The following is a 16,853-nucleotide window of genomic DNA, read 5'->3' as shown; positions in this document are numbered from 1 at the left end:
CGACTATATTTACTCAATGACATCGGGGTATCGCTTACCCTAAGAGTAAAATAGCTCGATGTTGAAATATATATAGCTCAATTGGGAACATTGCATTTGAAGAGTAGAGATACTACCTCGGTTGCATACTACTCGTGTAAAAGATCAGATAGCTGGAACTGTGGCATGAAAACAAAACTAATTATGTGGCTATACACCATTGTCGACGTACCCATTTTAGCGTACGGGGCAATAGTATGATGGCCTCCTCTAGCATCATCAATGCGCGAGGGTAACGAGAGTTTTTTTTTTTTGTGCACTATCTAGCACAATCCCTAACCAATTACGGCAGGATCGCACAGTGGTATCCTGAACGAAATTATGTGTAAAGACTCAACATCAGACTATCTCTCGACTTCCTGTAATTCGGCAGCAAATTTAAGTGCACTTTCTCTCGAAGTGGAACTGAAGAGCCCACAGAGATTTAAAAAATTAGGTGATCTCACGCTACACGGACGGGTCCGAGGACCTGCGGTATTTTACTAAAAAGAGAGAGGTATGTATGTATGTGTAAACATAGACAGTGAAGTAGCGCTACCCCGCATTGAAATCAACAAGTACACACATAACACGTAGAAGACGATTACCATACGGATTTGATACTCTTCGAACAGCTATACGACTACCAAGCAAACATGGTCCGACTACAACAAAAAAGGAAACTGACAGCCTGCTAAGATCTAGGAACTAAATATTCAGAAACACAGAAACATGGAGCGGAGATCCATATATACATATATTCGGCCAGAACAACGGCATCGTAAATTCTGCTTACTGCAGCCTGGCGAATGAGGACAAAATGACGTACATATTTGCTGTCATCTAGGCATTTGTGCCTTGGCAGCAATAGTTTTGTAATGGTAGAAGACTTCTATTATTTGGGAATCAGCATTATTAACACAAACAACGTCAGCTCTGAAATTCACCGAATAATCACTCTTGCCATCAAATGCTACTTTGAACTATTCAAGCAATTGAAAAGTAAAGTCCTCTCTCTCTCTGCAAACGAAAATCATGCTCTACAAGTCAATTATCGTACGCGTCCTGATATATCGTACAGAAGCATACACCATAATAACATTAGATGAGGCGGCTCTAGGAGTGTTTGAGAGAAAATTTCTTTGTAATATTTACAGACACGTTGGCCACGGCGAGTACCGAAGAAGATTTAATGATGAGCTGTACAAACTTTATGCAGCAACAACATAGTCCAGCGAATTAAAACGCAGCGGCTCTGCTGGCTAGGCGATGTAATGCGAATGAAAGATGATGCTCCGGCTAAAAAAGTATTTTTAACGGAACCTGCCTATGGAAGCAGAGAAAGAGGGCAAACCCCACACCGCTGGAAGGACCAGGTATAAAACGATTTAATCGTTAACTCAAATGCCGATGCTGACTTTTGCTTTTACCTAAATTTACTCAGCATCTGTGCTGCAGTACTACTTTGATTTCGGCTCTCGAGAGCAGCAAATTCTACAAATAAATGAAATGTTTTATGAAGTAATCAAAAAACTTATACAAAAAAATGATATTGCAAGAAGATTAACACATTAATTTAATTAAAATAATTGCATACCTTACTCCAGCTAATATTTATCTTTTGCACAAGCACCAACGATATAATGACGGTATTTGATTTCATGAGCTGCAATATTATCCCTAAATTTTGATTTCATTTCAATTTATTTCCACTTGATTATCCAACTGACTCATCCTTTTTCGTTTAATAGATATCATTTCTCATTTCCCCGACCACAGCAAACACACACACACACACACATGCACACAAACAAATACAAATTAAACAAGCAATCAAAGTTAACTCACTAACGGACGGCCAGTGTAAATGCCATCGGCTCATCCCCAACTTGTTCTAATGTCTATATATCCTTATTTGTATTTGCTTATAGCTGACTTTTCGCTCTTTATTTGTTCAAAGTGCCTTTGCCATTAACAATATTATCCTGCAGCTTCGTTACGCTTGGTTGCACGCTGAAATGAGCGCATTGAAGTATCTATTTAACGTAAATAAAGTCAAATACGCAGCGGGTATCCTTTTATATTGCTGCTGTTGACTCTTCATTTTTTCTTGTTCTTTGCACTTTAATTTAGCGGAAATACTATTGTCATAGTCCTTTCTTCATTGTTGTTGTGCATTTATTTATTTAATGTACGCTGGTGTCATCGTATAATCGATGCTGGTGGCGTTGTTGGCGACTGCGTAGAAATGAAATGTCATAACTCTTTTTTCACACCCTCAGCATTCAATTTTAATCAATTGACGGTCTTTCTTTCTTAGTTGCATTTATTTATTTGCCATTAAACGAATTAGTGTGTCTAATGTGTTAAATGTTGCCGAGCGCACCGTGGGGTGGGGTGTGAAAAGGGTTATTGGTTTTTTTGAAAGTATGGCATGCTTATGCAAGTACGGCCAACTATGAATTGTTGTTAAATATAGAAATTTAAAATTGGATTTGATTCCATGTGGTTTCATCTATAATTCTACAAGAGCGATAGGTAGCTGCTATGAATACCGCCAACCAAACTGAGCTCTGGTTTACGAATAATAGCAATAACAACATATTGTAACGTATTTTGGGAAATTCCACTTATTGGAAACCTTGTGCTAACGTTCGAATCGCTAAACTGTTGAATAAATCACTCCAAAATTCAGTATTGCAAACTGGTTTTTATACGTCACTTCACAACTAATAGCGTGTTTAAATCAAACTGATTTTTTATTACTCAGCTTACGCTGCTTTTATACTCTCTGTTTCCTCCTTCACCCATTCCTCCTAAAGTCTAGTAATTGCGCGAACAGTTGTAGCTCATGCTTGGTTAGTTACCAGCTATATACATACATGTATGCATATCAGTAGTCCGCGCCTCTCCCATAGCCATTTGCGTATATATGTATGTATGTGTGAGTAACTACTCGGCTTATGGCTCCATATCTGTGTGTGAGATATATCTTCGTCGCCTTCTACATAAGAGTGGCTGCTTTATTGTTGTTAAGCATTTACTTTTTAGCAGCTTAGTGATGCTAATACCCGTCACAATATAATGCCGCTTTCGGTAGCATTCCAAGTAACCACACCCCGAACCATACTGTTTCAGTAGCATGGTAAACCTTGGCATCTCTAGTTACCACTACACGCACGCCGCCACTGTAAAAATGTTCAGTCAAACGATAACTATGTAACTGTCCAAATATTTCTAAAAATTATAATAAGTTATGGATCTAACAAGTATTATTTGTCGCTAGTTCACATATGTCATTAATCCGATCCACCATTTCAGAGCTATTGTGATATAAAAAAATGAGTTTCGACCTCGGATCATAAAATGACAAACGGATCCATGAAGAGAACGAAAGACACAAACACAATTCCAGTGAACATTCGCTTACCGCTATTGAGTAATTCTCTCTAACCTGACTAATACTTAAGTACATACATATATTTGCATATAACAAAGTGGTTGATGGAGGTTGGTGGCTTCGGTTACCAACTATTTGCAATCTACAGTTTAAACTCCACCGCTACCGTGCCCACGGATTAACGAATAAATTTGGATTTTCTTTTCCCTATCTCTCGGTTATTGAACATTGTCTCATTAGGCACCGTTCTAACCTCACGCTCCATCCACTATTCTCTTTACATCATCTACCAATCATCCTTCGCCTACCATATTCATTTACCTTTAACCTCTTACCAGTCAATGGTGCATAATTCACCATCTAACACTCACCGTTACCCAATTCCATCGATGGACATCACCCATCTGCTTACCGATTCACTGACCATCCAGTAAATGTGGGTATCAGTCAAACCATTCACCGTTAACCCATTAGACCAGTTGGTTTTTACATAAGGCATTCGCCGTTTTCCGATCCACAATACATCAACCGATTCATCTTTAACCCATTCCACTGGTTTGATGTGGCATTAGTTATGCGTTCACCTATTCACCGTTTTTTTATTCTACCGTTTACGGACTTTACCGTTATCCGCTCGGCTCTACTCTTATCCTCTTAGAACCGGCGACTTAGTCATTTATCCCTTGTATCCCCATCATCGGCAGTAGTTAAAAATGTGTGTGTGTGTGCGTCTATCTGACACCAATAAAACCAATAAATTAACGTGTTTTTATTAGTAAAGGAAGTAGCACCTCTACCCGACTCTGGATTACCTCAGACTTTGACGAAACCCACCTTAAAAAGATTTAATGATACAATAATGGAATTCAACTGTGTCGGCTTTCGGTTCGAGATAAAGAATTGGTAAGAAGGTGCCTGCGGATGTATTTTTGTATGACTTTTTTCTTTGGAAGTATACACTAGAGATCAGAAATAATGAAGCTGAATCTGTTTTGCGTAGGCCTGTTAATTTTCTCTTTCCGATACTAACAATCCGTTTATAACATTTCGCGCTCAATAGAAATTTTCGGCTGACTTTCTCGCCACTGTGGTCTGTTTATAGTTCGCAAGTGACTTCGTAGATCATAAAAATTAGTATCCGCTGACAGCGGGATGGCCTTTCATAAACGCTATCGATGAAAAAACATGACAGGAAACCAAAACATTTTGAGTAAGATCCTACTGTAACTCACAATCTTGCTTTAGTCTTCAAAAATAATATCAGGCCATATAATGAATAAAAAGATAGAGAAAGCTCGGATCTGCTTAAACCTCGGATACATCTTTCGCAGATACAATTATACTCAAGTCAGAATCACAATAGCTTGAGCGAAGGAAATAGCGCAGAGCGTAGAGTCGCGTCAACTTACCCAGTCTCCCGTCGGCCTCTGAAAGTCGCTGTAGCTTAGTAAGATCACTAATAAACTGAGAACCATTCACTTGTGTGCTAAAAATTGTAGAGCTCTTTTGTTTTCAATTTAGAACAAAAGTGAACTGGAATAGAAAATGATGGGGTGGTTTGCGTGTCCTCGAACCATATTTTTACACATAATCAAAGTAATCGTAACATTGTTGTTCCGTACACACAATAAGTATTTACAGTTATCGTGAGTGTTGTTACATTTGTTGTCAGACAAGGAATAAAACCTCCTTAGAACAGCATAATACAGAGAAGACAAAGAGTGGGAGTAAATAGCATGAAGCAAGTGAATTGACTTAAGCGTTAGGCAGAAATTCAACTTATTCGTTGCCTTGTATTGGGCGTTTTGTGTACACTTTTTCGTAATTTCCACTTCCGTTATGCGTTCCGGTATTTAACCACTTTGTGGAATAACAACGTCGTGCGCGGGTTTTATTGGTAGCGTTGTGTGTGCTTGCTTCTATCCATGCTCTTTCTTGAGGGTGGTATTCTGTGACCCTTGAAATCGTATTTTTTTTTTCTTGTAACAAACAGCACAATTCGTGCATATACTGATAGATTTATATATACACATGTTAGAGCTCTGGTAACTTTGTAACGGTTTTATAAGCGTTTAACCGTTATATCTCTCGCTTATGTGTGGCTTAAAGCGCTCCTGCTGCCTCTACATCCACCCCACTTCAAAGGGTAATAATGAAATAAATGTTTCGCTAAATGATTTCGTATTTTACAACTTTCGCCCTTTTCCTGCGTGTTCTTAGCGTGTTAGCGCGTCCGTTTTGGGTGGTTTAGTGTTGTTGAGGCAAGCGGCCTTTTTTGTTGTTTTTTGTTTGATTTGTAGGCAGTTTGGGTTTATCTCGTCATGATACATGATTTTCAATTAGTTTGATGTACATTTGCTAAGTAAGTGCGTGTATAAGTATGTATATATGTATATTAAGGCGGATCACGTTTGGCTTTTGGCATCTCAAAATGCTATAAGGGCTATCTAAGTTATAGGCAGTACATAGCGCTTTCATTATCCGTAACTAAGGTATATTATTTGTATTGTTTTCTTAGGGCTTTTTTACGCTGAGTACGAGTCTCTGGTCAAAAATAGTCCATGATACATCCTTTTTTGATAAAATGGGATCGAAACCCCCAAAATTGGTATATTTCAACTTAGGGTGTTTCCAGCATTCGAGATATCCACCAACGTCAACCTTCGAAAAAATTGGTGTCAAATGAAAGCTGCTGGTGAGGGTTTCAACACGAAAAAATCGGAATTTTAATATATTTTCCAGATTTAAAGTTAATTTGTTTCAATTTTTCACCGACATTCATCAACGGCACACATTTTAGGCTTTCTTTTGTAGTGCGAAAGGACTTGCGAAGCAGTCATGGACCCGCTAGTGTATCTACTGTAAAAAATATAAGAATACTTCAAAGAAAATTGCCGTAATATCAAGCCGTTTGTTCTAAAAAAATCTATTAATATTTATTTATTAAAATATCGATCCGTCCTAGTGTAAAGACAATTGTTATACATATGTACGACCTTTTGTACGACGTTTAATCTTAATGACTTTTAAAAGCATTCAATTATTGTATTATAGTGTGTATGGTTCATAGTTTTTTTACACTTAAAATAGTTAAAAAGTTATAATTATTGCTTTCTATACGGCGGCGGAAGTTACAATGTTCAAATAAGAAGAAATCAACGTCAACATACTTTGGAAAAAAGTAGAACTCCTTTACTCTAATAATTCAAGAATAATCAAATATTCCTATAAATATCACACCAGCTAAGTCTTCCCTCAAACCTACAATGCCTTTCCATTAGAGCCCTTTATAATCGACCATTCGAATAATCTATTAGTCGATTTGCAAAAGTGGTTTAGTAAAATAATCGATTATCGCATTCAGACTAGTTTTTTGCATACGATTAGTTGAATAAGTATTTTTTTTTTTTTTTTTTTTGTAATTTTTCAATCAATGAGTTCCGCGCTTCGTAAAGACATCGTGAAGTTATTGTATGTAAGCCTTCTGAAGGTCAAATATTTCGTATTTAAGATCTTTGGCATGCTCGGAACTAGAAAAGAAATTCCATACCTAATAATGACAAAAAATTGTAATTATGAACCCGTCAGTATTCGAATAATGACAGCTAGTCGATGGAATGCTATGTCGAGGTGGAATACCTGCTAGTCGATTTTCAATCAATGTAAAAGTTGCTAATAGACGAAAAGATTATCCAAATAAGCGAATGTAAAGAAAAGCCCTACTTTGCATATTTTACCAGCCGTTAATAGAGGGAGGAACTGACTAGTAAAACCCGGTGCTTAAAAAAGGCTTGGCTGGCAGATATGACTCCCGCCTGCCTTTTCTGAGCTTAAAAATCATGATGCTGCTGAAAACTGGTATATGGCAAACATTGATGGAGTTTGAGCCTACTAAATTGATGTAAAAAGCACCTGTTGTATTTAACTGGAATTATGTATTTGAGAAATAGTTTCAGTATGACAGTGAGCAACATATCCATACTTTTCATTCCATAAAGACTACCTAATTGCTTCTACATGTTTCTTACCTCCATATATGAGCGGTTCAGATTGCCTTTAATTTCTCAGAGCCTTATAGTTTTTTAACAGGAATATTGTTTTTATTAATGCTTCATGGACGGCTGATGGAACGTGTCTTTAATCGTCATCGATTCCGTCCTCAAGTTGTGTTATTTGGTGTTTGCTAAATAGCTTAAGTAAGCACTGTACGTCGGTCAACAGATTATCATTATAACTCCTGTAGGCACGATCTTGAAACATTTTCTGATCCACTTTCTCTTCCGAGCTCTCCCGAATCGTTAAATGCGCTCAATGGTGGTGCTGAGTGCGTGCAAATAGATTGTTGTCGCTCGGCAACATAATGTACCCGAAGATTTCTTTCATAAGTAGTTGCGGCAGTCGAATAAAATTTTTAAATGAGCAGCTTCTCGCCAGAAAATATGCCCCTGTGATCCTGTGCACACCTTCTTCTCTGGGTGCATATTGAGGTTGCTATACCATATCTTTGATCAATTTAGTCCCCGCTTTTTGACTAGAAGGCAGCTAGGTAGCTAAGTCCCCTGCAAATCTAAGAAGGCTTTGCCAAATGACGTTGAGCAACACCAGCAGCTTTGTAACGGATGGAAGAGATCTCTCCCAAATTTGAAATTAAATGATGCTTCAGGAATGGCGATTAGTTTTCTTGCGATTACTTTAACCTTATATTGGATGCAATAATTCTAACAGCGGGTCTAAGCCGCGATGGTAGAATCTACTATAAGAGCGTATAAGAGCGAACTGCTGGCGCCGTAAGGTAATAAATTCGGGACTTGGAAGGACTTCATGTATCTAGGAACGAGAATTTACAATGAAAACAAATTTCAGCTCAGTAATAGAACAAAGAGTTACACTTGCCAATACATGCTTCTTTGTATTGGGTACGCAAATAAAAAGTAAAGTCCCCACAAGACGAATACAAATCACGCTTTATAAGTCGCTCATCAGACGGCTCTTGGCGTGTTCGGAAAACAATTCTCCGGAAGGAGATAGAGTGATGAGCTGTGTAAACTTTGCGCAGATATGGACATAGTGCAATAATATTCCTGTCGACATTCCCAATAATAGCAAAGCAGGTGTCCCCTGACCTTCGTTGATTTGGGAGAGAGAAGTCGAGGAAGACTTGATCTTCCATGGCGTCAGTTATAGCGAAGCAAGAATAGTAGCTGGCATGACTTTTTGTTGATGATGATGATGGCAGCTAGGTCGCTTGATAGCTTCTTCCCTACCTAGCTTCGTTCATCTATACTTATTTCTGGCTCACAGAATTAAATTTTACATTTAGAACAAAATTCAAACAACACCTGTTCCACTAAGAAATCATGCAAGCAACGTCTCCTAATGTGAAGCAATTAAATATGGGTGAGTCAAAATAACGTAAAACAAAACGAAATTAAACGAACTGAAAAAAGTCGTAAATTTTGAAACAATTCACAGCTATAAATCAAGCGCCAATAAAAACTAAGTAAATGAGTGCGAAATAAAATTCCAAAAAAAAAAAACAGAAACGAAAATGATTTTCACTAACAAGCAAAAGAAGGAAAATGGAGGGGGGTAAAAATCGCAAATGAAACAACGCGTCAAATGTCACAGCAACATGTGGTAGTAACGTTGAGTAATTTTCAAGTAAATGCGCCAAAGCGAAAAATTCTCATAAGCGGAAATTGAAATACAAAAAAAAAAAAAAAAAACAATAAAACAAACCAACCTGAAAGCAACTAAAATTCAAAGATTTTCACAAGAAAGTTGCGAACGAATGCTAAATGCCATTTTAGCCTTGACAGCGTCCAGCTAAGTTGTAGGAAGTTAGAAAGCTGTTGAGAAAAAAATGTACAACAAAAGCAAACTTAAAAAAATGTTATGCAGAAAAAAAATTTAATTGAGGTGACATTTTCGCGACAGCAACAACAAGTAGCAGCAGCTGCCGACAACTGAAATTAACCGAGGACACACCTACAAGCAAGCGATCGCGTATACGCCACGCCCCTTCACGCCCGTCCCGTTGGCAGCAGCAGCACAAACAAAATGTTCAACGACAAAGGCAGCACGAATCTAATTGAAAAAATTTTCAATGATTTTTTTTTCTAAATTTTTACCGTTTTTTCTAACCGTGTCTAATTTTTTAATAAAGCTCAAGGTGGTAATCTCGAATATTTTTTAATTACAAGAAGGGCGTAAAATATTAATTTTAAAAATTTGTTGTTGCTGTCGTTACGAGAGATGTGCACAGACACCGCGTGCAGAGCAAATTTTTTACATTTTTATCATCAAATTTTGTGCCATTTGCAGTGGCAAAGACATTTTTCCATTTTTTTGATTTTATCTCTATATTTTAACCCCAAAATGTCATCATTTTACTTTTTACATTCAATTGGGCATTTTTTTCTTGCGTTTTGTATTTGCCGTTACACGTGTGCCACCATAATTAAATTTAAAGCATAACTTTAGTTGGAAATCTCTCTCTTATCAATTTAAGTTTAGTATCATTTCTACGATTTTTTTAATTCGTTTGGCCGCTGTGTAATGATTGGGATTGAGAAAGGTTAAATTAGTTCACTTTTATGAGGCATGTCAAATTTTAAATATCACAATAAAAATTTGCCTTTGAACGGAAATATAACCTCAAAATTTTGTGTTTTGAATTCATAACAAAATTCAACAATATTAGAGTTTTTTCTTGCAACAGAATAACCATGAACTTCATACGGATCATTTTCGTTGAACATTATTATGGCCGTCTGAGTTATTTTTTATTTGCACTAACATATTAAGGGGTTGCTTGTATTATTAACAAGTAAGGAGACTTCGGGTGCAACCGACTATTACATACCCAGCTATACACTTGAAATGCTGTTGTTGTTTGTTTTGTGTGCTTAATTGTGTTACAAGGCTGCGCAATAATACATATATACTAGCAGATCCGGCAGACGTTGTTCTGCCCTAAATTTGGCCTATCTGCATACATTATAATAAGCTTTTTCCGTGTAATTCTGCCCTACCCCTCTACACTTTTTCCTAATCTTTTTATTCACTCCTCCCTCCGTCTTTTTCGCTTCATCTCCATCTTCGTCTCATTCTATCTCTTTCTCAGTCTCCTTCTCTCTTTACTCTTCTCTCAAGTTTTTCTCCTTCTTCTTCATCTCTTATTGCCAGTCCCAGAGGGTGGTATGTATTTTGTTCCAGTCCCATTCCGTGTCTCAGTCCCAGCCCCACTCCGAGTCTCAGTCTCAGTCCCAGTCCTAGTCCTAATCCCAGTCCCAGTTCGTCTCTGGCATGCTTCCCAAAAAAAAGCATCGTAAATACTAATATAAGCAAATTTATATACGAAATTTCAGGCAAATAGAATAGGACGTATGTAAATAGGTATGTGGTTATTATTAATTCTTGTCTTTATTTCGGCTTCGCATGCATATTTATCAGTTTTGCCAGGTTGATGCGACTATATTGAATATCACAATGAACTTTAGAGCTCTCAGCAACAGCTTTCATTTGATATCCATAATACACACACATTCTAGGGGTATCCGGGTCCATGTTTTGGCCTATATCTCGAGACCCTAGTCACTCAGCGGTGTAAAACTTACTCTGTATTATAGCACACATCAACAGCTTCAATTTGATACCCATAATGTAAAAACACATTCTAGGTGTATACGGGTCCATGTTTTGGCCTATATCTCGAGACCGTAGTCACCCAGCGCTATAAAACTTACTCTGTACTAAAGCATACATCAACAGCTTCAATTTGATACCCATAATGTAAAAGGTGTATCCGGGTACACGTTTTCGGCTATATCTCGAGACCCTAGCCTCCCAGTTGTATGAAAATTATCCTGTACTATAGCACTCATTAACAGCTTTCATCTGATATCCATATTATATAAACACATTCTAGGGGTACCCGGGTCCCCTTTTTGGGCTATATCTCGAGACCATAGGCTCCCAGTTGTATGAAAATTATCCTGCATTATAGCACTCATCAACGGCTTTCCTTTGATATCCATATTGTATAAACACATTCTAGGGGTACCCGGGTCCACGTTTTGGGCTATATCTCGAGACCCTAGCCTACCAGTTATATGAAAATTATCATGTACTATAGCACTCATCAACAGCTTTCATTTGATATCCATATTGTATAAACACATTCTAGGGTATCCGGGTCCACGTTTTGGCCTATATCTCGAGACCCTAGTCACCCAAGGGTATGAAAATTATCCTGTACTATAGCACTCATCAACAACTTTCATTTGATATCCATATTGTATAAACATATTCTAGGGGTACCCGAGTCCACGTTTTCATCTCAAGACCCTAGGCACCTAGCGAAAAAAATGTAGACGTTGGCCGATTCTCAGACCTACCCAAAATGCTCACAAAAATTCATGAGAATCGGTTCAGACGTTTCGGAGGAGTTAAGCCTCTAACACCGTGACAGAAGAATTTTATATATTAGATATGGTTCTATTCTGAACAAATTTTTCTTCGAGTTATGGCTCCCGAAACATACATAGAAAATTGCTTAGTCATAGCGGTGTCACGCCCATTTTTTAAAATTTGAAATTTTCCCTATTTATTGTTATAAATCCACTTGGGAAATGAAATACCATTGATATAAAGCCCTTTTTTTGTAAAGATATAAATTATTTTATTCGTCCACGACCCTTTAAAAAATCTTTTATATAAAAGTGGGCGTGGTCCTTAACCGATTTCGTTAATTTTTCTTCAAAGCATTCCTTATAGTAAAGGCAACCTCGCTGCCTAATTTTGTTACGATAGGTTTAACGATTTTTGATTTATGATTAATAATATTTGTAAAATTTATTTTAGCCACCCCATTTTAAAAAATTGTTTCAAATTTTTATCGCGAATCTCTATATTAGACTTCAAATTTCAACATTCTAGGTGTATTATTTACTAAGTAATCAGTTTTTTTGTGTTTCCAAAATGTTATATATATAAAAAGTGGGCGTAGTTATCAACCGATTTCGCTCATTTTCAATACCAATCTATTCTGGGTCCAGATAAGCTCGTGTACCAAATTTGGTGAAGATATCTCAATATTTACTCAAGTTATCGTGTTAACGGACAGACGGGCGGACGGTCAGACGGCTCAATCAAATTTTTTTCGATACTGATGATTTTGATATATGGAAGTCTATATCTATCTCGATTCCTTTATACCTGTACAACCAACTGTTATTCAATCAGAGTTATAATACCCTGTGTACAGGTACAGCTGGGTATAAAACGAGCGGACTGCATACTCATGACGGGTATTCTGACTGGATTTAGTGATTGGATTGGTTTTTGTGATTTTGGTTTTTGGTTTATGTGAGGTCCTCATGGACCGGCCAGTTCAGCCTAACCTAACATATTAAGGGGCCAGAAGGGGTTTTTGTTTAAGTTATACGAATTCTGAACGATGGACAACTTTGGTGCCCAAGCAGATATAGATCTTTATATAAAATTTTACATTTCATACTTCCAAAAGTAAATAACGATGCAATTTCAACTCACCATCCTGTTGTTGTTGTTGTTGTAGCAATGCTCGCCCCACCTAATAGCCGCGACCGATCACAAATTGTCATCAGTATCCTCTAACGGGAGTCCAAGGAAACTAGCCGTTACAACAGGGGTGGACCATAAGGAAAGGGGTGTTAGAGGCGTTGGTTCCACATTACAATTGAAGAGATGGTTGGTGTCATGTGGGGACACATTGCAAGCGGGGCATACATTTTATATGTCGGGGTTGATTCTGGATAGGTAAGAGTTTAACCTGTTACAGTATCCAGAACGAAGTTGAGCAAGAGTGACACGCGTTTCCCTGGGGAGTATGCGTTCCTCTTCCGCAAGTTTTGGATAATTTTCGTTAAGTACTGGATTCACCGGGCAATTCCCGGCATAAAGGTCCGACGCCTGTTTATGGAGTTCACCAAGGACCTGCTTGTGTTTTTTCACTTCATACGGCTGGGTTCTCAGGTGCCGTATTTCCTCAAAATGCTTACGGAGATGACTCCTTAAGCCCCTAGGCGGTGCTGGTTCATCAATCAGATGTCTGTTTGGATGCCCAGGTTTCTGGGTATTCAACAGGAACTGTTTGGTCAGCATCTCATTTCTCTTTCTGATGGGGAGTATTCTCGCCTCATTATGCAGATGGTGTTCTGGGGACATAAGAAGACAGCCCGTGGCGATTCTGAGAGCAGTATTTTGGCAGGCCTGTAGTTTCTTCCAGTGGGTGGTTTTTAGGCTTGGCGACCATATGGGTGACGCGTAGCACGTAATCGGCTGGCTAATTGCTTTGTATGTAGTCATGATCGTTTCTTTATCTTTTCCCCAAGTACTGCCAGCGAGGGATTTGAGGATTTTGTTACGGCTCTGAATTCTCGGAACAATTGCGGTTGCGTGCTCACCAAAATGTATATCCTGATCAAACGTCACACCCAAGATTTTTGGGTGTAGGACAGTCGGTAGCGTAGTGCCATCGACGTGGATGTTCAAAATGGTCGACATTTGGGGCGTCCATGTTGTAAATAAGGTCGCGGAAGATTTAGTCGGTGATAATGCCAGGTTTCTCGAGGCGAAAAAACTGGAGAGATCAGGGAGGTAGCCGTTTATTTTATTGCATAGCGCATCGATCTTTGGGCCTGGGCCTGTGGCCATTATTGTGCAGTCATCGGCGTAGGAAACGATTGTGACTCCTTCCGGTGGTGAATGTAGCTTAGATATGTAGAAATTAAACAAAAGTGGGGATAGGACACCACCCTGTGGCACCCCTTGTTTAATTCTCCTTGGTTTTGATGTTTCGTTTCTAAATTGCACCGATGCCTGCCGACCACCCAGATAATTTGCGGTCCACCTTTTAAGACATGGAGGAAGGGTAGACCCTTCCAGGTCTTGCAGTAACGAGCCATGGTTGACCGTATCAAAGGCTTTTGATAGGTCTAGCGCTACGAGTACTGTTCTATGGTGGGGGTATTGATTTAAACCGCAATTTATCTGGGCGCTAATGGCATTTAGCGCGGTGGTAGTGCTATGGAGTTTTCTGAAGCCATGCTGATGAGAGGCTAGCTGCAAATTTGCTTGGAAATAAGGGAGCAAAATGGCTTCAAGCGTCTTTGCCACTGGCGATAGGAGAGATATCGGACGATACGACTCACCTATGTTAGATGGTTTCCCAGGCTTTAGTAGCGGGACCACCTTGGCCATTTTCCATTTCTCAGGTATGACAAAGGTGGAAAGAGACAGATTGAAGACATGCGCTAAATATTGGAAACCCTCTTTCCCTAGGTTTTTAAGCATCGGCATGGCTATGCCGTCTGGGCCCACTGCTTTGGATGGTTTAGCACGACCAATGGCGTCCTCAACCTCTTTAGCGGTGATGGTGATTGGTAACGCGCTGAATTTGTGTTTATGTGCGCGTCTATTGGCTCTCCGTCTATCTTTGTCGACCGTAGGATGCATTATATATTGTCGGCAGAAAGCGCTCGCGCATTTTTTCGCGTCCGACAGCACTTTGTCGCCAAAAACGATGGAAACTTTGTCTTTGTGCTTAGTCGGATTCGATAGGGACTTTACGGTGGACCAAAGTTTACCCACACCGGTAGAGAGGTTACAACCTCTTAGGTGCTCCTCCCATTTCGCCCGCTTGTGTTCATCCACAAGCAATCTGATGCGTTGGTTTATATCCCTTATTTGGGGGTCGCCTGGATCAAGCTGTCTTATAAGGTCACGTTCTCTCGCTAAGTTTGCGGCCTCCGCCGGGAAGTGGGGCCGGATTTCGGGAATTCTCCCGGCGGGAATGAAATGTGCCGAGGCGGGCATCAGTCGGGATAGGGAGGGCAGCTAGGCGGCTGTCTGTAAAGGATTTATATTCTTCCCACTTTCCTTTTTTGAAGTTTATGAAAGTGCGTTTTTCAGTGACGATGAAGTCGGCGGTACGCTCAAGCGAAATAAGTATGGGCAGGTGGTCGGATGCCAATGTTACCATCGGCTGCCAGTTGACGCAGTTTACGAGTTCTGCGCTCACGATTGAGATATCTGGCGAGCTGTGACAGCTTCCTACCATACGTGTGGGGGCGTCTCCGTTTATTGTGCAGAACGTCGTTTCTTCTATTTGATCCGCCAACATCTCACCCCTACTGTCCGCCCGCAAGTTTGAATGCCATAGATCATGATGGGCACTAAAATCGCCTAAGATAATGCGATTGTTGCCAGTGAGTAAGGCCCTGATATTAGGGCGGTATCCACTGGGGCAACAGGTGGCAGGAGGGATGTAGATGTTGATGATTTCTAGGTTTGCATCGCCTGACCGAACAGATAGGCCCTGACGTTCTAAGACATTGTCCCTGCGGTCGATGCCAGGATCAAATATACAATATTGCACAGAGTGGTCTATGATAAACGCGAGACCGCCTCCATTTCCGCTCTCGCGGTCTTTCCTGTGGACGTTATACCCAGAGCAGGTCTGCAATGCAGATCTTGCTGTGAGTTTAGTCTATTGAATCGCAGCAATGCGGATGTTGTGCCGCTTCATGAAATCGACTATCTCCGTAATCTTCCCAGTTAGTCCATTACAGTTTAACTGCAGAATTCTGAAGTGCATAAGGGGAGACGTCGCCACTCTGGGGGTAAGTGACGGGTGACTACGCCTGGGTTGGGGAAGGCCAGGACGCAATTGCTGTTGTGGCCCTAGGGCTGGGCGTCCTTGGGCAAGCATTGGGGTACCCGGATGATTTGGGTTTGCGACCTGGCAACATGGCGCGATGAAACCCGTCGGGGGGTTGCCGTCGCGGAGACCAGAACATCTAGGAAAGTGGCACCACACAAGGCAGGAGCTGCATTGGGCGGATGTCGCACGCGCTTAGACGTAACTACGGGACGCCCTTGGGCGTGAACAGCAAGGAGCACCAAAAGATTTATAAAAGTTACGTGGACGTCGGGTTTTGGGATCAAGCCCAGAACAACCTGTCCGATGCAACCATCCCTTGCACGAGACACACTGAACAGAGTATGACCGTCCTAAAAAGATTCTTTTCCGGCAGATGCAGCAAAACCATTTCTCAGGACCGGGGTCAGGAGACGGACCCGGATTGGATTCGATGCCTTCCCGGAGTAAGAGAATATGGAGCAGTCCTGCTGCAAGGAGCTGCTGGGAGGATGACAATTTGTGGGAGGGACGAAACAAATTAGATGGGGTCACACTGAAATGACAGTCCTTGGTCGGGAAAAATCCCGAGTCGCTCCGGTACATGGAACCGACTGCCTTGGGAAGCGAACTCACCATCCTCCACGCAACTGGTACAAAAGATCTTGTCCACAACTTCAAATCGTATTCTATGGTTTCCAGTGGAAGCTTGCCACTTGCCCCAAGGAGAATTTTAACCTGAATGTTCAAGGT

This window comes from Eurosta solidaginis, chromosome 5 (assembly GCF_040869045.1).
Source record: "Eurosta solidaginis isolate ZX-2024a chromosome 5, ASM4086904v1, whole genome shotgun sequence".
In the NCBI taxonomy this organism is placed as follows: domain Eukaryota; kingdom Metazoa; phylum Arthropoda; class Insecta; order Diptera; family Tephritidae; genus Eurosta; species Eurosta solidaginis.
Note: the sequence above shows the minus strand (reverse complement) of the source record.